At 48.3% G+C, this 21617-nt stretch overlaps 1 protein-coding gene and 1 pseudogene across 2 annotated transcripts in view; one reads left to right on the top strand and one right to left on the bottom strand.

Moving 5' to 3' along the window:
• The window catches only part of Kiaa0513 (KIAA0513 ortholog), a 57277-nt gene extending 43687 nt beyond the window's left edge, over positions 1 to 13590 (bottom strand). For both annotated transcript variants that reach the window (XM_004666039.3, XM_004666040.3), the window contains exon 1: positions 13507 to 13590. The gene's annotated coding sequence lies outside the window, so the exon portion shown is untranslated. The remainder of the gene's footprint in view (positions 1 to 13506) is intronic.
• A 5924-nt stretch (positions 13591 to 19514) lies between these two features.
• Positions 19515 to 20577, top strand: LOC123458884 (annotated as a pseudogene).
• The last annotated feature ends 1040 nt before the right edge of the window (positions 20578 to 21617 follow it).

Raw genomic sequence — 21617 nt, 5'->3', positions numbered from 1 at the left:
GGTTTGGTCCACAGGATGGCAGGATGGGAAAGGATGTGGGACATCAGGTGAAGGGGCCTGATGGGTGGTCCTTAGGTCATTGAGACTCTTGAGGGAAAGATGGTGGGTCTCTACTCATCCTCTCTTCTCAGGTTCAGAGTGGAACAGTTGCTCCTACACAACCCCTACCATGATGTGCTGTTCTCATCAAGAGCCCCAACCAATGAGGTAGCCCAGCCTTGGACTTGAACCTACAGAACTGAGCTGAATAAAACTTCTTTTAAAATTTATTTTTCAAGGTAGGGTCTCACTCTGGCTCAGCTGACCTGGAATTCACTATGTAATCTCAGGGTGGCCTCGAACTCTTGGCAATCCTCCTACCCTCCGGAGTCTTGGGATTAAAGGTATGCGCCACCACGCCCGGCTTCCAAATAAATCTTTTCACACAGCTAGCTGCCTCTGAAATTTGGTGTAGTAACACAAGCTAATGAGTGTGGGTAAGGATTTCCCAAATAGTTTCAGTACTCTGGAGTGGGCTGGCACACCCTATCTATGGGAAAGACTCAATACATAGATAGGGCTTCCCAAGAGGCACATGGGACTGTGACTTGACACACCTCAGGCACCAAACATTTTTTAATTCCTGCTTTACTAGAGACTAGAAGGAAGACAGTGAGTGCATCATGCTTTTCACCCACAAATGCTAGTTTTCATATTAGTTACTCAAGGTTGAAAGGAAAACATGGACTGATTTACCAGTGAGGAAACATAAAGGATGTGTGACAGGAATGGGAACAAATAGCCACTAATCCTAGACTGTGTTTTACCTGAATAGAATCCCAAGTTGTTAGGGTCAGCTGAGACTTAGGGCTTCCAAGAAAAGGTAAAAGGTAGGCAGAGAAAAGATGCTGACCACTGTGGAAACAATTTTTTTATATGGGGGCACTGCGCCCCAGAGCAGTGAAGTGACGGGGGAAGCCAGGTCCACAATGTCCTAAAAAGTCTACATCTAGAACGTGCTCCACACCCACCCCAGTGTCACCCCCAGGGCCAGTGCAGGACTGCTCTCTCTGGACTGGCTTGTCACCTCTGCCCTGTACAGTCAGGGATATCACAGCTGCTGCCTCCCTATCACATCCCCTTCCTTCCCAAAGAGGCAGCACAGGCCAGAGGCTGAAAGGTGTCAGTCAGTAGGTGAAGGTCATTCCCTTGACAAGGCCTTGCTGGTCCTGGGATGGCCTTCATCTCTTAAGCACAGGCTACAGGAGAAACAGCAGCCACTCAGCATCCTGACAAGCACTGCCCTGTCGGGTGCAGATGCTGATGTCAGTACAGAAGTGGGGAGCTCAGTTCTGCTATGGAGATCTTAAAAGACTGCATCCTTGGGTCAAATTTGATAGAAGACTGAGTATGCTAGTCATGGGAAGATATTCTAGACCACAAAAGCAGATGGCAAAAAGCTGTAGGCGTGAGATGGGCTAACGTCCCCACACACGAATGTAGATTTACTCAGACCTCACAGAAGCACTGGGCAGGACAAATGATACTGCCAAGCCTAGCACGGCTTCAGCTTACACTTGGTGGTGTTTCATGGAGCCCTTCAAATGAGCATATGTAATGAGCCTTTTTTTTTTTTTTTTGAGGTAGGGTCTCACTCTAGCCCAGGCTGACCTCAAACTCATGGTGATCCTCCTACCTCTGCTTCCCAAGTGCTGGGATTATGAGCCATTTTTTTTTAACCATAACAAAATCAGTGTGAAATTCCCTCACAGAGGATTTCATATACAACAAGAATTAAACTCCCTAATTCTGCACCCTTCTGCCTTGGAATATAAATGTGTTCTTCAGAAGCCTGGCAGGTGGGTAAGGAGGAGTCCTACTGACTCTTGGCTTCTAGAGCATCTAAAGGGTGTAAGTGCCCCTCTACCACCTATGGCAGGTGTCCCACAGTCTGCAAGTGAACACATTGTCTCAGCTCAAACACCTTCACTGGAGGCTGCTCCCAATCAGTCTGTTCTCTGAGGAAAAGAAATGCTAGGGCAGGAGAACCTAGCATGAGATAGAAGGGAATATAGAGTTAGGGTCTGCACAGAGCTGCTGAGTTCCGAAATCATTACCTTCTAGACATCACCAGAGGTGACCTACAGGCCACAAAGGGTAGAGGCTTGTTGCAGCGTGGTGGTTCCCTGATCCCAGGGCATCTCACAGGAGGATGGTGGGCCTTTGGCTACTCATCTTCTGTAATGGGAGCTTCCCTGCACACTGGAGAGTGCCTGGGGCAGCCCGAGCCTCTACCCATCCCTTGCAGGCCAGTGTGACACCACATGTCTCCAGATGCTGCTCTCAGATGGGTCTTGATGTAAGCTGACCCTGAGCAACAACACCTCCAAAGAACCCCAACCCTTCGAGCTGCTTCCTGCCAAAAGACCTCCTCTTGGGCTGGAGGGGTGGCTTAGCAGTTAAAGCATTTGCCTCAAAGCCAAAGGGCCCAGGTTCGATTCCCCAGGACCCATGTTAGCCAGATGCACAAGGGGGCACACACATCTGGAGTTCATTTGCAGTGGCTGGAGGTCCTTGCACACCTATTCTCTCTCTCTGCCCCCTTTCTCTGTTAAATAATTTATGTATATGTATGCATGTATGTGTGTGTATATGTGTGTGTGTGTGTGTGTGTGTGTGTGTGTGTGTGTGTGTATATAAGTTTTTTTTTTCCAAGGTAGGGTCTCACTCTGGCCCAGGCTGACCTAAAATTCACTATGTAGTCTCTCAGGGTAGCCTTGAACTCAGGGAGCTCCTCCTACCTCTGCCTCCCAAGTGCTAGGATTAAAGATGTGCACCACCATGCCCCGCTAATAAATGATAGTTTTTAAAAAAGATCTCCTTTAGTATCACTATATCCCCAAAGCTTCACCTGATACAGAATGATCATAGTGGCGCTTTGATAAAGCCCTTATATAAAACAGCTGGCATTGCATTAAGCTGCCCTGATTAGAGCTGGCACCAAAGACACTGACAACTGTGCTGCTTCAGGATGTTGGGCCACATGTCCATTTCCACTGAACAGAGTTCACTGTGCATTGGGGTTTGAGTGGGAAACAAGACCAACAGGATCCTGGTCCTCAGGGAGTTTCTGCTCTAGTCAGAGGGCCAGGAAATAAACAGAAATACCAGCACCATTGTAAGGGCTGCATATGAAACATAAGAGTGAAGGAATCAGTGTGATGAAATGACTGCCAGATTTCAGATTTCATGTAAAACAAAAGAATTTTAAATTTCTCAATAATTTTCATACGCTGGACATGGTGGCACACACCTGTAATCCCTGCACTTGAGAAGACAAGCAGGCCAGCCTGGACTACACAGTCTCAAAAGAATTATATTGTGTGGAGGCTGGAGAGAGAGCTCAGTGGATAAAATGCTTGCCACAAAAGTGTGAGTACCCAAGTTCTATACCCTAGCACCCATATAAAAAGCTAGACAAGGGCTGGAGGGATGGCTTAGCAGTTAAGGTACATGCCTGCAAAGCCAAAGGACCCAGGTTCGATTCCCCAGGACCCATATAAGCCAGATGCACAAGTTGGCACATGCATCTGGAGATCGTTTGCAGCAGCTGGAGGCCCTGATGTACCTATTCTCTCTCTCTTTCTTCTCTCTCTGCCTCTTTCCTTCTCTCAAATAAGTAAATAGACAATATGTCAAGTATTTGAAATCCTAGCCATGCCTATAGGAGAAAAGAGAGGTGGAGACAGAGAATCTCCTGGAAGCTCACAGGCTGACTAGTCTGGCAAAGCAGAAGTGAAGAACTTGAGACCCTGTCTCAAAGGAGGTAAAAGACCAGGACCAACACCTGAGAGCTAGCCTCTGACCTCCACACACACACTGTGGTATGCATGTGCCCTCAGTCACACACATGAAGACACATGCATCATACATGTACACAACACATGCCAAAAAAATTCTATGGTGTGAAAATGATAATGCTTTGGATACACAATAATAAAATTTATTAAATAAATAAAATACATTAAAATTCATTGACTAGGGGCTAGAGAGGTGGCTTAGCAGTTAAGCACTTGCCTGTGAAGCCTAAGGACCCCAATTCGAGTCTCGATTCCCCAGAACCCACATAAGCCAGATGCACAAGGGGGCGCATGCATCTAGAGTTCGTTTGCAGTGGCTGGAGGCCCTGGTGTGCCCATTCTCTCTCCCTCTCTTTCTGCCTCTTTCTCCCTTTGTCACTCTCAAATAAATAAAAATAAACAAAAAAATTTTTTAAATTCATTGACTATATCCATTACTTGCATAACATGGTTGTTAAAAAAATTACACATATGGCCCACCTGAATTTCTGTTGGATGAAATGAGAGGGACTGGTTGGGGGCCAAGGGCTCCTTCTGCCTGAGAAGGCAGGGAAGATCATGGTCTGACCTGTAGGCCAAAGCCTCCACCAGGGGATCAAAATCTGTGCACTGCCATGGCCTCAACCAATGGCATGACTGTGGTGTGGGCAAAGGCTGGGGAAGAAGCTGGGGCCAGGCAAGGATTTGGGATCATATCCCAGGAGCAGTGGGAGGGGGCTGACTTGGACTCTTACTGTGCAAACTGCACATTAGCAGAACAGCAGCAGGGCTACCAGATATTGAGCCTCAGGACTTGTGACCTTGGGCTCCATGGCGCGGACAGGACACTACAGAGATGAAACTACTAGGTCTAGGCAAGCACTCTACCCTGAGCAACACCCATCCGCCACTGAGACTGCTGCTCCTGCTGATGGCATGGTGTAGCTACCCTTATTTCCTCCAGCAGCAGAGGGATAACTTTGTTATCCACACTGTGCCCTAGACATGATCCTTGGGACTCCTGGGTGCTGAAGAGCGCTGGGATTTCAGGCACACTCCACTATGTCTAGCTGTGTGCATATGATCTTGGTCCCAGAATAGAAAGGGCAGTGGGCTAGTCTAATCTAGTCTATTAGCTGGTTTTCCATTGCCTTTGGACCACCCCTAATTAAAACACAGGAGTGTGTCGTAGGTTTAATACTGCTTGGATCTCATTTCTTTCCTCCATTCTTGGCTTTTACTATTAAACTGGATGGGTTCCTGCTCCCCCAGGGCCTCTACACCTTTCTTAGGGGTCCCAGTTGTATACTCCAGCTCTTTAGGTTCACTCAACCAAGCTTAATAACAGCCACTGGACAGCATTTCTGCTCTGGTATTTTCCATCTGCCATTAGTTCTGCCATTTCCAGAGTCCTATCTCCCCCAGCACAGTGGCCACTTTGTGGCTGTGAGTCATCTGCTCTGAATCATGCCTGGCTTACATGCAAAGACCAGGAAAATGTGTCAGGGCACACACACCTGGCTGGGAAAGACACCACTGACAATCGGGTCTGCACTGGGGCACGCAGCCCTGAGCGGGGGTAGTCATAGGGAGAAATAGTCCTCTTCCTCTCTTTCCTTTCTCCAGTTTACATTCCCTTCATTCTTTGTGGACATTTCTCTACAGTGCAATGGCTCTTGCCCCCCCCCCCCCCACTTTAGAGGCAGGAGAATGTTTCTGGAAGGAGTCTACACAGCTGAGGACCAGAGCAGGCTTTGCTCCCAGAGGTCCTCCCACTGCTACACAGGCTGCCTCTTCATCCCTTTCTCTTTCGGAAGCTTGAGGTTCTCCATATGCAGGCGCTGCCACACTGTGTGAGAGATGCAGATAGATACAGGAGTCCCAGATCAGAGGGGTCAAGACACAAAATTCAACAGGGACCCCAAATAGGATCCTAGTACAGAAAGAACACAGCCATGGAAAAACCAGTACAATTCAAATAAGGTCTGAGCAAGGCACAGTGGTGTACGCCTGTATTTCAGCACTGGGGAGGCCAAGGCAGGATGCTCGTTGAGTTCAAGGCTTGCCAGGGCTACAGTGATGTTATCAGTCCACATTTGGCTCTACTCTGATATCTATTGACACCTTCCTCATGCATCCATCTATGACCATGGCAGGAGGGCCAGAGCAGCAGAGGGTGCCTCACTTCCTCAGGATCCATAAATAGAACAGAGACTTGTCCTTGCTACAATAGGGATGAGCACAAAACAGCTGTCCTCACAGAGGGCCACACATTGTCTGATGATGTCCATATGACTCCAGAACAGGCAAATCCATGGAGTAAGGAAACAAGTGGTTCCTGGGGCTGAGGGAGGGGAGCCTGGAATGACTGCTATCACGGGGACTGCTTTTTTGGGGTGAGGGAAGCATTCTAAAATTAGATGATGACGACAGCTGTACTACTCAGTAGAATTACTAAAAATAATTGAATCGTGAAATGGGTAGATTCTATCATGTGTTAAGATGCACTTCAATAAGCTATTAAAGAAAGGAAGAGACAAAAAGAGGGAGGGAGGATGTCTCCACAGTGTATGTGTGAGGCAGAAGACATGTTAGGCGCCATCTCTGGGGACTGAAGCCTAAAGGAGCTCCATGGAAAGAATCAGGCAGCTGGTCTGCAGCCAGGCCAAGAGAAACTAGGCCTTTCCACCCATCTGCAGCCTTCCACCCTCCAGCATGTCCTCATCTGCAAAGTGCAAGCACAGAAGCCTGTCAGAGATAAGCCATTGAGGTACAAGAGGACACTGAAAACTACTCCATCAGAGAAGCACAGTCCCGACGCCTACTCAAAGGTGTCACCAGAGTCTTTTCTTCTAGCACCTTCCTTCCCAATATAGAACTCCCAGCAGGGGTACTGTCATCAGCTCTGAACACATGGGAACAAGCCAGACCACCAAGCACACAAGAAGGGGAAGGAGACAGTAAGGTGAAAGGAGGGATAACAACAGCCCTGAAAAGGAGGGGGTCTCTTTGAGGAGTCCCATGATAGTGGCAAAAATGGTACCATGGAGGGTGACAGGGGTGGTGCAAAAGAAGACAAAATAACATTTCCCTTTTAAAATATCTAATGATTATTTATTTATGTGTGTCTGAGAGAGAGTGAGTGTGTGCATATGCCATGGAAGACAAGTGGAGGTCAGAGGACAAGTCTGAGGTGTCTGTGCTCCATTTTTTTTTTATTATTATTATTTGAGAAAGGGACTCTCTTCCATTGCAAATGAATGGCCAAGATAAGCTGGCCCACCAGCTTCAGATCCTCCTGGCTCCACCTCCTACTGTCAGGTGCCCTGGGATCACAGACACATGTGCCACTTGGCATCCAGCTTTACATGGGTGGTAGGGAACTGAACCTGGGCCCTTGGGCTTTACGAGCCACTGAGCCATCTCCCCAGTCACAAAGTCACTTTTGACTGACATCTTTTTGTATCAGTTGAATTTGGTACCAGCTGCATGGATCACTTTGTCAAAGAACACCAGCAGGTTGGGTGTGGCAGCACAGGCCTATGATCTTAGTACTGGAAGGCTGAGGCAGGAAACTCATGAGCTATAGGCCAGCCAAAGCTATATAGGGAAATCCAGTCTCCTAATAAAATGAAACCAGAACTGGGTGTGGTGGCACACGCCTTTAATCCCAACATTTGGGAGGCAGAGGTAGGAGGATCACCGTGAGTTCAAGACCACCCTGGGACTACAGAGTAAATTACAGGTCAGCCTGAGCTACAGCAAGACCCTACCTTGAAAAAAAAAAGAAAAGAAAAAAGTCAGAGGGTTCATGTGACTAGCCAGGAAAAAAGAAAAAAAAAAAAAAAGACTGTGAAAGGGAAGGGTGAGGTGCCCTAGGTCAGTCTGTTGTACCACCTGCTCCTCCTACCCTATCCCACCTGAGCTCATGGGGGCTCAGTCTCAGTCAAGAGTCAAGGTTAGAGATGGCATGCCTTAACAGGCTCAGTGGCCGCCCTTGGGGGCTACACAATGAGGACACAGCTCTTCCCTGCCAGTGTCTCCTCTACACAGAAGTGTGGGATACATAGGGCAGGCTGGCTAGGGGCTAGACACCTTCATCTCATCCATCTCACTATTAGGAGCTGACAGACTCAAACAAAAAGCCAAGGAGGAAACCATGTCCCTGTCCTGCCATCAAGGAACCCTTGGCCCTAAGGGGAAATGTAGATGAGTCAGAAATGAAGCCTTACCAGCCCCCACTGAGAAGCCCCTCTCCACCTCATAAGGCACATGCAACACCTCTTCTCCCAAGGCTGTGAGGATCACCAATACTCTTCCCAAAAGCATCTAAGTTCCCATCCTTGTCCTTCAGTTACCCCACACTTTCCCCATGAAATGTCACCAGGTATGGAAGTTGGAAGTTGTTGTGAGTTAAATTAGGTCCCTAAATAGGTGTGTTAGTCTTCACTGCCAGAACCTGTGAAAGAGGTCATTGCCGATGTGACTGGTTAAGACGGGGGGGGGGGGGGTTAAATCTAATCTTTTTTGGGGGGGGGATGAGATAGGGTCTAACTCTAGCTCAGGCTGACCTGGAATTCAGTATATAGTCTCAGGGTGGTCTCAAACTCACAGTGATCCTCCTACCTCTGCCTCTTGAGTGCTGGGACTAAAGGTGTGCGGCACCATGCCCAGCCTAATCTGGTGTTCTTTTTTTTTTTTGGTTTTTCGAGGTAGGGTCTCACTCTCGTCCAGGCTGACCTGGAATTCACTATGGAGTCTCAGGGTGGCCTCGGACTCACGGCAATCCTCCTACCTCTGCCTGCTGAATGCTGGGATTAAAGGCGTGCGCCACCACGCCCGGCTAATCTGGTGTTCTTATACAAGGCAACCAGAGATCCTGGGCAGAGCAGAGACAACCTGAAGGCAGACACAGAGGAAGAAGACAGCCATGTGACCACAGAAGCAGAACCTGGAATGTTACAGCTAAATGGATAACCAGCCAGAAAGAGAAACTGAGTCCCAGAGGAGGAATCCTGGCCATTCCTTGATTTTTGGATTTCTGGTCTCTATACCAATACAATAATAAATTTCTCCTCTTTTAAGTGTCCCAGTTTGTGGTACCTTGTTTCACCTGCCCCAGGAAACTCATACCACTGCCACCTGGTTTCCCTTTGCAGTTACCCACAGCCCGCACACTCCCAGCTAGTGCTCCGTGGCCAGCCTGCCATACCCCGCAGAACACCTCCACAGCACCTCCTCCCACCTTGAAGCTCGAGCATCACAACAGCCCACAGCACACATTTATCAAACATCCCCGCCAGGTGCCCAGGCACTTCTCTGGCCCTATTGTTACGGCAGCAGACAAGGAACAGACAGGAAAAACATTCTCAAATACACAGGGTCATTTCTAATACAAATAAGAAAATGAAACAATGCAATATGATACAGAGTGGGCTGGGGACCAAAGGAAACAGGAACATTATCATTGTTAGGGAAGGTCTTCCTGAAGATATCACTAAATGCCGGGGAGGTGGCTATGGGAAAAGTGCATAGAGGAATGACCAGTGCAAAGGCTCTGCAGCAGAGGAAGCCAGGCGTAGTCAAGATGGGACCTTTTTGAGAGTGATAACTGCTGACACTAGAGAAATGGGTGTCATCAGCATCTATGTACTCACTGGAAGTCCACGGGAAGAAGTTTGAATGTCACCTCGAGTACTAAGAAGCTGCTGGGAGGGACGTGATGGCACTATTGAGTTCTTTTCTTTTTCTTAAATTTATTTCCAAGCAGAGAGAGAGACAGACAGACAGTATTCTGTGCCACAGCCTCTAGCCACTGCAAATGAAATCCAGATGCATGTTCTACTTGGTACATCTGGCTTTATTTAGGTACTGGGGAATCAAATCCAGATCATTAGGCTTTGCAGTGCCTTAACCACTGAGCAATCTTTCTAGCCCACTTTGGAGCTCTTAAAAATTGAAGCTTTCCAGGGTAGGGAGATGGTTCAGTGCACAAAGTGCTAGCTGTGCAAGTGTGACGGCCATAGTTCAGATCCCCAGCACTCATGGGAAAGCCAAGTAGGAATGGCCACCACCTGTAATTCTGCTCAGACAGCAGAGACAGGGGATCCGCAGGGCAAGCTGGATAGTTAGGCTAGTGAAAACAGTGAGCTCTGGGTTCAATAAGAGACCATTCCACAGTAAATAAAGTGTAGAGAGATTAAGGAGTACATCCAATGTCAACCTCAGCTTCTATACACATGCCTGCTCACCTGCTCATATACACACCACACACATATGGGAGCATGCATAAACACATGCATGCACCCATACACACAAAGAAGTTTGAAGTTTTTCTTTGTATGTCTGTGATGAACAATTTTTTTGTATGTCTGTCTATATGCGTGTGGGCACACATGTGTGGGGGAGTGCATGTGCACATGTGTGTGGAGGCCAGAGGTCAACATGAGTGCCTCCCTCTATGGTCTCTGTCTTATTTTTTAAATTTTTTTGTTTATTATTTTTATTTATTTATTTGAGAATGACAGACAGAGAAAGAGGCAGATAGATAGAGAGAGAGAATGGGCGTGCCAGGACCTCTATCCACTGCAAACGAACTCCAGACGTGTATGCCCCCTTGTGCATCTGGCTAATGTGGGTCCTGGGGAATCTAGCCTCAAACCAGGGTCCTTAGGCTTCACAGGCAAGCGCTTAACCACTAAGCCATCTCTGTAGCCCCTCTGTCTTATTTTTTTTTTGTCTCATCTCTGAATTCTTTTTTTTTTTTAAATTTATTAGTTTTCTTTTCAGCAAATACAGGCAGTTTGGTACCATTGTTTAGGCTCATCCATGCTCTACCCCCTCCCATTGGACCCTCCTTGTTGATGTAAATGGGTCCTGCATTGTGGAGTTAGCCCACAGTTATTGGTATGATAAATGTCTCTGCATATAATGACCCAACATGTGACTCTGTCTTATTTTTTGAGACAGGGTCTCTCACTGAACCCAGAGTTCACCAGAGTTGGCTAGATTAACTAACCAGCAAGCTCTGGGAAGATTCCTGTCTCCTCCTCCCCAGCGCTGGGATTACAGACACATGCCACCATGAGCAGCATTTCATGTTAAGTGCTGGGGATCTGAACTCAGGTCCTCAGGCTTGTACTTGGCAAGTACTTTACCCACCAAGGCATCCCGCAAGCCCCCCGTTAGTTTTTCTAACATTTGTGGTTTGCTTTCCTGTAATTTACCAACAAACAGCTCCACCTTTCTGTAATTCTGGCTCTTAAAATGCTAGTCACTTACCAACCCTGATTCCTTTACCACCGTGGCCATTTACAATGAATATTCTGGGCAGCTTTCCAGGGTCTTCAATAGGTGTGCTGTCCAGAAAAGAATAGCGCCTGACAGTGGGGGAGCTGAAACCTTTCATGCCAGACCTTTGCTTCTATTGATGTGCCCAAGACTACCTTGGCTTTTCATTCTGGCCCGAACCACAGACCTACCCAGACAGACACACCAGGAAATGCCCCCTGTGGTCCTACAGTGCCACCCAGTCCTAGAGAACAGGATAAAAGCTTGCTTTTCCCTAATAAGAACAGGTGTGTCTTCTAAGAACACATTAAAAAAAAAAAAAAACCACTTCAAACAATGCCACATATAAAATAAGCAGAGGCAGCAGCGGCTTCCTCAGTTTCGCAACATTTCTCTTCTGGGTAGAAGACAAGGAAATCCACAAGGGCAAGTTTCCCTAGAACAGCTGAGCTCTCTTGCATCACCTCTGAGGACACCTGGATGGTTTGGAAACCCTGGGCACTTGAGCAAAGACACCCTGCAATCACACTTCCTAGTAGCTTTCTCAAAGCCTACAAACAAATCTGAATTGCAGAGGTGAGAGTATGGCGATGCCAGCCAGCTACACTGAGGCAGAGACGGGAGAACAGGATGCCCTGCTAAGGGTCTTGGGCAGGAGGCATAATCCAACATACATCCATGGGCAGCTACTCCATCTAGTCCTGGAACTGGATTAACACCACTCCCAAACTCCTGGTGGAGATGAATTCAGTGTTGAAAGCACTTGGTAAGGTATCAAAGACTGCACTTTCCTCCTTCCAGCTGGCCTACTGTCACTCTGCTTTTGAGTCTTCTCCCTCTTCTTTCTTTCCTTCCTTCCACTCTTTCAATTTTAAACTGGGTCATGCTACATAGCCTAGGCTGGCCTTGAACTTATGATCCTCTTACTTCAGCCATCAGAGTACTGGATTACAGGCCTATACCACTATGTCGGGCTTTGGCTATTTCTTTTAACCTTATTGTTTTCCTTTCATTACAGGAGCAAGGGGGCTGGGGGAGGAGAGAAGGAAAGAGAGAGGCAGGTGTAAGGCATGAATTACCCACTCTATAGCTCCCTTAGAGTAGGAGCTGCCCTGAAAGAAACCCTCTCATCTATTTGGGGTTACTAAAGCAACTTACCTTAGAAGAAACAAACTTATTATTGTGGCAAAGAGCCACATTTAGCATCAGCAAAGACCCCCCGCTTTGAAAATTGAACTGTCAAGTTCTTTAAGGCTGGCAGCCTCTCACTGCTTTTAGTTGTTCATTCTCAGTAGAACCCTCCTCTACATAAACTGATATATACCATCCAAAAGACGACCACTGCAAGAAACAGCGGAATGCTGCAGGCGCTGAGTTAGGGTAACCCACCACCGACAACCTGGCCTAAACCTGCCTCATCTCTTATGCAAGAATACATCAGCTGCCAACTTTTTCACAGAGCCTATCTCCACAGTCCAAAGGGATGCCCTCGCTCACTCATGCCACCCGAGCCTCAGTCTTTCCGTCGTTCGTTGTCAAGTCCTTTTCACTGCTCGGCCTTTAGGCTTAAGGAGGAGGCTGTTGCCATTCAGGTGAATCAGAAGCATTACCATCAGGTTACACGGGCTGGATCCCAGCCCGGCCAAGGCAACCTGGGTCCTGACAGCTGTCAGCTTGCCTCTGACACTGACTCAACACCCGGACACCTCCACGCCAGGCGCCCCGCCCGAGCCAGCACACCTGTGCCAGTGGCAAGGCTGAGTTCCTGCTCACTCTGCAGGTTGCACGCGTGCCCAGGTCTTGATGGGAGAGCCTCCTTCCTCTTCCCACATCGAATCACCCAACAAGCCGGGGTCGCACAGGGCCAGGACAGGGGCGGAGGCATGCGCCCGGCCCGGGGGGTGGAGGGGCTGGCTGCCCCAAGTCCTCCTGAAGCAGCTGTCCAGAGCTTCCCAACCGCACCTGCAGTGCCGGGTCCCCTGCAGCCCTCGGCTCGGCTCGGGGCCCAGCCGGAGCACACCGGAGCCCTGGAAACGAGCAGGCAGACCCGGGGGCGACGGCCTCCAAACTCGGGTTCTGACCGAGGCCCCTGCCTCTGGGCCCCACCCCCTGCCGGCACGCGCTCCCCGGGAAGACCGCGGAGCAGCTCCGCTCTGCAACAGCATCTGCTCGGCCGGGACTCCGCTCCCGGCACCCCGTCAGGCTCCCAGCGCCCTGCCCTGGCCCTCGTCCCCCAGCTCCCGGCAAGCCGACCCTTCCTCACCGCTGTCCCTCCCGGGAACCCCGTCCCGTCGCCCGCGGCGCTGCCATCTGTCCCGCCCGCCCGCTCGCAGACTCCCCACGCTGCCCCGCGCCAACCCCCTCGCGAGCGGGGCAGAAGTGCCCAAGGCCCTCTCACCGCGGGGAGCGGGCGGGCGGCCGACGTGGACCTCGCGGCGGGCGAACGCCGTCTGGTCCGCGGCTGCGGCGACTGCACCGCGCGCGAGCAGCCGGGTCCTTCTGAGGAACCGCGGCGCGAGCCGTCAGTCAGCCGGGCGCGCCCCGCCCCTCCCGGCACCACGTGACGCACAAGCAGCCGGGTCCTTCGGAGGCACCCGCGGCGCGAACTGTCAATCAGCCCGGCTCGCTCCGCCCCTCCTGCCGGCGCGGGCGCGCCCAGCCCTTTCCACGGCGCCACAAAACGTGGAACTGTCAATCATCGGGGTCGCTCCCCGGTGCGCAGGTGCGAGCGCGCCCCTCCTCTCCGGGGATCACGTCAGAGGCACCTGTTCGCTGAGGCCTTCCGGGCTCACGGAGCGCTAGACTCGTGGAACACTAGACTCCTATGCCAGCTACCGGGATGTCAAGGAAACGGTGTTGCAGGCTGTAGGAGGAATGGTGCGCGGTCTTTTTATTTGTGTTTGGGGACGAAGGAGTGGTGATTTGGCGGTTTTGTTGGCGAGGAGGAGAAGGAAGAAGGTAAAGCTTCTGAAAGAGGAGTACCTAATTTCTGGTACAGATTGCTTCCTGGTCCCGGGTGGCCCACTGTCAAATAAGGATACTGTTAGATGCCTTGCGCCCTAGAGTCACAAGGAAGTCACATTAGTGAACATGCCTTTAAAATAAGGCAAAAATATGTAGTGCAGAAGGGCAAGCTGAGGCTAACTGAGGTTTTAATAGGGTATGTCACAAAAGCCTGGTTCCTCCGCAATTGCTGCAAAAGTTCGAGGATCTTTTCATAAATAGCTGTACACACAAAGTCTACATCATTGTTTCTCCCACATCTCTATAATTTTAGCTTTTTCTTTTTGATTTTTCGAGGTGGGGTTTCACTAAAGTCCAGGCTGACCTGGAATTCCCTCTGTAGTCTCAGGGTGGCCTCGAACTCACAGTGATTCCCTAACCTTTGCCTCCAGAGTACTGGGATTAAAGGCGTGTGCCACCAGGCCTGGCTCCACATCTCTATAATTAAAAAAGAGAGAAAGAGAGAGAGAGAGGGCCAGGCCTGGTGGCACAGGCCCTCAGGAGGCAGAGATAGGAGGATGGCTGTGAGTTCAAGGCCAGTCTGAGACTACATAGTGAATTGCAAGTCAGCCTGGGCTAGAAGGAAACCCTACCTAGAAAAAAAAGGGGGGAGTCAATAAATATAATTTAATTGTCTAAAAAGAGAAATAAAGTGGCTGGGGATGTAGCTCAGTGGAACATAAGTTGCTGAAAATGGCCAAAGCCCTAGGTTCAATCCCCAATACCAGAAGAGACAAGAGAAAAAGCAGAAAAACAAAACAAAACAAAAAAAACTTACAGAGATTTCCCAAAGTTGTGGGAGTTATACAGGGACTGAGGCTGCAAGTTCATCCACTCAAGAACAAAGATGAGGGCTGAAGAGATAGATGGCTTAGTGGTTAAGACACTTGCCTGTGAAGCTTAAGGACCCAGGTTCAATTCCCCAATACTCATGTGAACCAGATGAACAAGGTGGTGCGTGTGTCTGGAGTTAGTCGGCTTAGGCTGGAGGACCTGGTGTGCTCATCCTCTCTCCCCCCTTTTTTTTAAATATAATTTTTGATTTATTTGTTATTGGAGAGAGAGAGAGAAGAGAGAGAAACTGGACATGCCAGGACCTCCAGCTACTGCAAAGGAACTCCAGAAGCATATGCCACTTTGTGCATCTGTCTTATGTGGGTACTGGGAAATAGAACCTGGGTTTCTAGGTATCACAGGCAAGTGCTTTAACCACTAAGCCATTTCTCCAGCCCTCTCTGTGTCTCTTAATCTCTCTCTCTAAAAAAAAAAATAAATAAAATACTTATTAAAAGAACAAAGATGACATGTGGAGTGGCCACCAGGCATTGGTCCTGTGTCCTACATGTAGGGAAGATTTGTTGAACTGAACACTTGCTTGAGAAGTTCATTAGAACACGTGAGAAAAGGGTTGGGCACTGGCATTCCAGGAGAATGTGGGACCTTCAGCACCACAGTGGTTTCTGGGTTCTGGATGCAACCTGACATGCTTGTCCAAGTGGATATGATCACCCTGGGAGAAACTGTATCTCAGGTTGTGGAAGCTTAGTGTGAGCTGGAAGAGCAGGATGGGCATCACCTTCATTCTATGTGAACGCTACAGAAGAGTGGGCACAGCGTTGGTCTCTGAAGGACTCTGCCCCCAAGTCCAACTGAATATAACACCAGCTTGGAAAACCTGGTGGAAGAGGATCATACTGCAGCTGGAGAACACCCTCTTCCAGTTCAATGATCAAACCTGGCACCAAATGCCAACTGCTGTAGCTCTGACCTGACCCGGGCAACTGATGGGGAGAATTGAAAAAATGAGCTGGACAAGGTGGTGCATGCCTTTAATCACAGCACTCACGAGGCAGAGGTAGGAGGATTGCCATGAGTTTGAGGCCATCCTGAGACTACATCGTTAGTGAATTCCAGGTCAGCCTGGGCCAGAGTGAGACCCTGCCTTGAAAAGACAACAACAACAACAACCACAAAAATGAGGGCTACATAGGCTCAGATTACAATTGGGGGACATCCCAAGGCATTCAGAAGACCCTTGCTCTGCCTTACAACACGCTTCTGACTTTGGCAGGAAGTTGGACACAGAGAGATGACATGATGTTTCAAAAAATGAGGAAGAGTTGTTCCAGCCATGGACCAGTGAGCTTGATATGAGGCCTGGGAACTATTCAGAAGACATGACTCACAAGAAATGTTGTGACCCTCTCGGAAGGGGAAGCATAGATATGGGTAGGCAAGGGGGCTAGATAAGAGGTCACCAAGAAAACCACAGCTGCATGTTGGTAGTATTGTCTCCTGACTGTCACCCATTCCTGAAGCTGTAGTGAGGTTGTTTCCGTGATTCCAGAAACAGCCTCTGGGTAATTTTCCCACGCATGTGCTCTAAGGAAGGTCTGCCGCCTCAGCAAGCTTGGCTTCATTATAATGTCACTCTGCATATGATATTTGATCTGGCCCTCTTTAAGGGCTTTTGTAGAGAATCATGGGAAGAAATACACTAAGTGGGAGATCTGGTCCACCATAGTTAGGGAAGAAAAAAGGGTCACCCACCTCATAATTATACATGAAATCTTTAAAATTCCAGACACAGAAGCCACTGGCCTGCTGCCCTACTCTGATCTTTCTCTGGGGTGTAACTTTGATTTGCTAAGTAAGTGTTTGCTTCAACTGTCCAGGATTGGAAGGTGCCCATACTTGCCAGGATTCTTGCAGTTATACATGACAGGAGACTCAATTCAAATAGTTCTTTTTAAATTTTTCTGTTTATTTTTAATTTGTTATTATTTATTTATTTATTTGACAGAGAGAGAGAGAGGGTGTGCTTGGCCTCCAGCCACTGCAAATGAACTCCAGACACAAATGCCCCCTTGTGCCTCTGGCTGATGTGGTTCCTGGGGAATCAAACCTGGTTCCTTTGGCTTTGCAGGCAAGCACCTTAACTGTTAAGCCATCTCTCCAGCTCTGTTTTGTGTGTGTGTGTTTTGATTTTTTGAGGTAGGGTCTCACTCTGGTACAGGCTGACCTGGAATTCACTATGTAGTCTCAGAGTAGCCTCAAACTCATGGCGATCCTCCTACCACTGCCTCCCAAGTGTTGGGATTAAAGGTATGTGCTACCATGCCCAGCTCTTTTTAAAATTTTTATTTATTTATTTATTTGCAAGCAAAGAGGGATAGAGAAAAGAGAGACAGAGAGTATGGGCAAACCAGGGCCTCTAGCTGCTGCAAAAGAACACCACTTTGTGCATCTGGTTTTACATGGATACTGGAGAATCAAATGCTGTTTGTTAAGCTTTGCAGGCAAGCAAGCACCTTAACCGCAGAATCATCTCTCCAGACCCTCAAATTGTCTTTTGAAAAGAATAGGGAGTCAGGCATGCTGGCACATGTCTTTAATCCCAGCACTCAGGAGGCAGAGGTAAGAGGATCGCCGTGAGTTTGAGGCCACCTTCAGACTACACAGTGAATTCCAGGTCAGGCTGGACTAGAATGAGACCCTACCTTGAAAAGCCAAAAAAGAAAAGAAAAGAGGAGCCAGGCATGGTGGCACACGCCTTTAATCCCAGCTTCTAGGAGGCCGAGGTAGGAGGATTATCATGAGTTTGAGGCCACCCTGAGTCTGCAGAGTGAATTCCAGGTCAGCCTGAGCTAGAGCAAAACTGGACCTCAAAAAAGGGTTTTGGTTGCCAGGCATGGTGGCGCACGCCTTTAATTCCAGCACTCGGGAGGCAGAGTAGGAGGATCGCCATGAGTTCGAGGCCACCCTGAGAATACAGAGTGAATTCCAGGTCAGCCTTAGCTAGAGTAAAACCCACCTCAAAAAACCAAAAAAAAAAAAAAAAAAAAAAAAAAAAGGGGTGGGGTGGGGTTTGGAGAGAAGGCTTAGCAGTTAAGGTGCTTGCCTGCAAATTCAAAGGACCCAGGTTTGATTCCCCAGGACCCATGTAAGACAGATGTACAAGGTGGCACATGCATCTAGAGTTCGTTTGCAGCAGTTGGGGGCTCTGGCATGCCCATTCCCTCTCACTCATTCTCATATATACATACATACATATACATATATATATATATATATATATATATATGTATATACATGTATATATGTATGTGTGTGTGTATGTAAGTGTGTGTGTATACACACACACACACGCATACATACATATGGGCTGGGGAGATGACTTAGTGGTTAAGACATTTGCCTGCAAAGCCAAAAGACCCAGGTTCAACTCCCCAGGGCCCATATAAACCAGATGCACAAAGGGGCACATGTGTCTGGAGTTAGTTTGCAGTGGCTGGAGGCCTCAGCATCCATTCTCTGTCTGCCTCTTTCTCTCTCTTCTCTCAAATAAATAAATATAAAAATTCACCTATCTATCTATCTATCTATCTATCTATCTATCTATCTATCTATCTATCTATGTATCTACCTAAAAGGGGCAGAGAATATGTTGATTCACAGATGTAAGAAGTTCTGGCCCACAGGATCTAGTGGCACAAAGGATGCCACCAGACTTGTCTTTTTTGCCTTCTTCCCTGCCTCTTTAAACTAGCTTCATTCTCAGATTAGGTTCACTTTGCAAATTGTCCTCAAACAGCTACAAATCTACAGTCCCATTATAGCAGCCTGGAGGAATAAAAGCGTTCTCTCTTTTGATTCTTCCAGCCAGAGTCCCACAATTTGGTGTATAGGACCAGCATTGCCCATGTGTGATGGTTAAGTTTGTGTCAACTTGATCTGTTTAGGAATCCACAGACAATCCTCATAAGTGGGTCTCTGAGGTTGCTTCCAGGAAGAATTACTAAAGGAGGAATCCTTCCCCCAGGGTGAGCCCTTCCCCCAGAGTGGAGGGCCTCTGGGGGGTGGGCTTTATCTAAGGAAACTCTGGGAAGGAAAGTATCGTCTTCTCTCACCTGGCTGCTTTCCAGCGTGGACTGAAGATCAGCGTCTCTCCAGGAAGCCTCCAGGCCTTCAGTGCCGGATTGGGACTGCTGAGGCATCCAACCTTGTGGACTGAGCAGCTATCAGGTTCCTTGACTCTCAGGTCTGCAACCTGGTATTGTTGGACTGCTGTAAACTAATCCAATAAATTCCCCTTTAATACAATTCATTCTATTGGTTCTGTTCCTCTAGCGAGCCCTGACACTGTGGCTGTTACCTAGAGGCCAGCTCATGGGGATCACTGGGTTCATATTGCTGGCAGAAAACACCCAACCCAAAGCAGTTTGTGAGAAAAAAAAAAGGGGAGGTTCATTTTGGCTTACAGACTCGAGGGGAAGCTCCATAATGGCAGGGGAAAACAATGCCATGAGCAGAGGGTGGACATCACCTCCTGGCCAACATCATATGGATAACAGCAACAGGAGAGTGTGCAAGAAGTGGCAGGCTGGGAGGCCCCGGGTCATCATGGCGGCCCTCAGAACCCGTGTGTTGCTGCGGAGGCTGCTGTCGGGCTGTCAGTGCTCACAGCTCTGTATCCAAGCCGGAACGCAGCCCCAGCCCGGCGCTGTCCTGCAGACGCTGCCGGGGCTCTTCGAGGTGAGGCCGCCGTGCCGCCGGCTCGGCTCCTAGGCGGAGTCTAGTAGTGCAGAGATGAAAAAACCTACATTTATGGATGAAGAAGTCCAAAGCATCCTTGTCAAGATGACAGGCCTGGACTTGCAGAAGACTTTTACGCCAGCTATACAGAAACTGAAGCCACCAACCTACAAGCTGATGAACCAGGCACAGCTGGAAGAGGTTACCAGACAGGCAGTTGAGGCTGCTAAAGTACGATTAAAAATGCCACCAGTTATAGAAGAGCAAACACTCATAGATGATGTGCTAGCTGAAGATAAGATTTTGGAAGGAACAGAAATGAACAAATACGTTTTTTTCTGATGTATCATATCATGTACCACACTGGGAGCATTTTATTGTTGTGAGAGCACCAAATGGCACACTTGCTAAAGCCTCTTGGGAAGAACGTGGTCGGGTGATACAAATTTATTTTCCAAAGAAAGGTCGTAGAGTTTTGACACCAGTAATTTTCAAGGAAGAAAACCTTAAGACCATGTATAGCAAGGACATGTTGACATCCTTAATTTTTGTGTTGCCCAGTTTGAGCCAGATTCTGCTGATTATACCAAGCTTCATCACCAGACCTATGAAGATATAGACAGACATGGGAAGTATGACCTCTTATGCTCAAAAAGACACTTTGGTGGGATGACTTGGTATTTTGTAAATAAGAAGATGGATTGCTTGCTTGTTGACCACATTCAGAGAGATTTGATCAATGATGCTACCAGCTTGGTCCAGCTTGCTCCATCCTGAAGGTTAGTCAGCTCAGGAGGCCAAAGAGCAGGCTGCTGAGGGAGCAAATTTGATTAAGGTCTTTGCAAAAACTGAAGCACAGACAGGAGCATATATAGAACTAACACTGCAGATGTATCAAGACTCATTCGTTAGACATTCTGCAGCTTCCTGAAATCATTAAAAACAAAAAAAAAAAGGCCAGGCGTGGTGGCGCACGCCTTTAATCCTAGCACCGGGAGGCAGAGGTAGGAGGATTGCCGTGAGTTCGAGGCCACCCTGAGACTCCATAGTGAATTCCAGGTCAGCCTGGACCAGAGTGAGACCCTACCTCGAAAAAAAAAAAAAAACTTATATAAAAAAAAAGAAGTGGCAGGCTGGAGGGATGGCTCAGCGGTTAAAGTGCTCTCCTGCAAGGCCAAAGGACCTAGATTCAATTCCCCAGGACCCATGTAAGTCACATGCACAAGGTGGTGCATGTGACTGGAGTTCGTTTGTAGTGGCTGGAGGCCCCAGCACACCCATTCTCTCCCTCTCTTACTCTCTTTCTTTCAAATAAATAAATAAAAATATTTTTAATTAATTAATTTATTTATTTAAGAGCAACAGACACAGAGAAAGAGGCAGAGAGCGAGAGAGGGGGAGAGAGAATGGGCGCCAGGGCCTCCAGCCACAGCAAATGAACTCCAGACATGTGCGCCCCCTGTGCATCTGGCTAACATGGGACCTGGGGAATCAAGCCTTGAACGGGGTCCTTAGGCTTCACAGGCAAGCGCTTAACCACTAAGCCATCTCTCCAGCCCAATAAAAATATTTTTTTAAAAAAAAAAAAGAAGAAAAAAGCTGGGCATGGTGGTTCACGCCTTTAATCCCAGCATTTGGGAGGCAGAGGTAGGAGGATTGCCATGAGTTTGAGGCCACCCTGAGACTACATAGTGAATTCCAGGTCAGCCTGGGCTAGAGTGAGACCCTACCTCGAAAATCCCCCCCAAAAAGAAGAAGAAATAAAAGAAAAGTAAAAAATAAAAGAAGCAGCTCCCTGTCCACCCATAAGCCTGCGCAATAATACACTGCCTCCAGGAGACTTTAATTCAAATTGCCATCAGCTGGAACAATGAACTCACATCTAGGTGGTTTCTTTGGAATCTTCATGCTCTGTCAGTAAGCCCTCACCAGAGATTAGGAAAGAAGGTAAGCCCAATATGATGAGACCTA

Source organism: Jaculus jaculus, chromosome 1, assembly GCF_020740685.1.
Source record: "Jaculus jaculus isolate mJacJac1 chromosome 1, mJacJac1.mat.Y.cur, whole genome shotgun sequence".
NCBI classification, from domain to species: domain Eukaryota; kingdom Metazoa; phylum Chordata; class Mammalia; order Rodentia; family Dipodidae; genus Jaculus; species Jaculus jaculus.
This window is presented reverse-complemented; position numbering and strand designations above follow the sequence as displayed.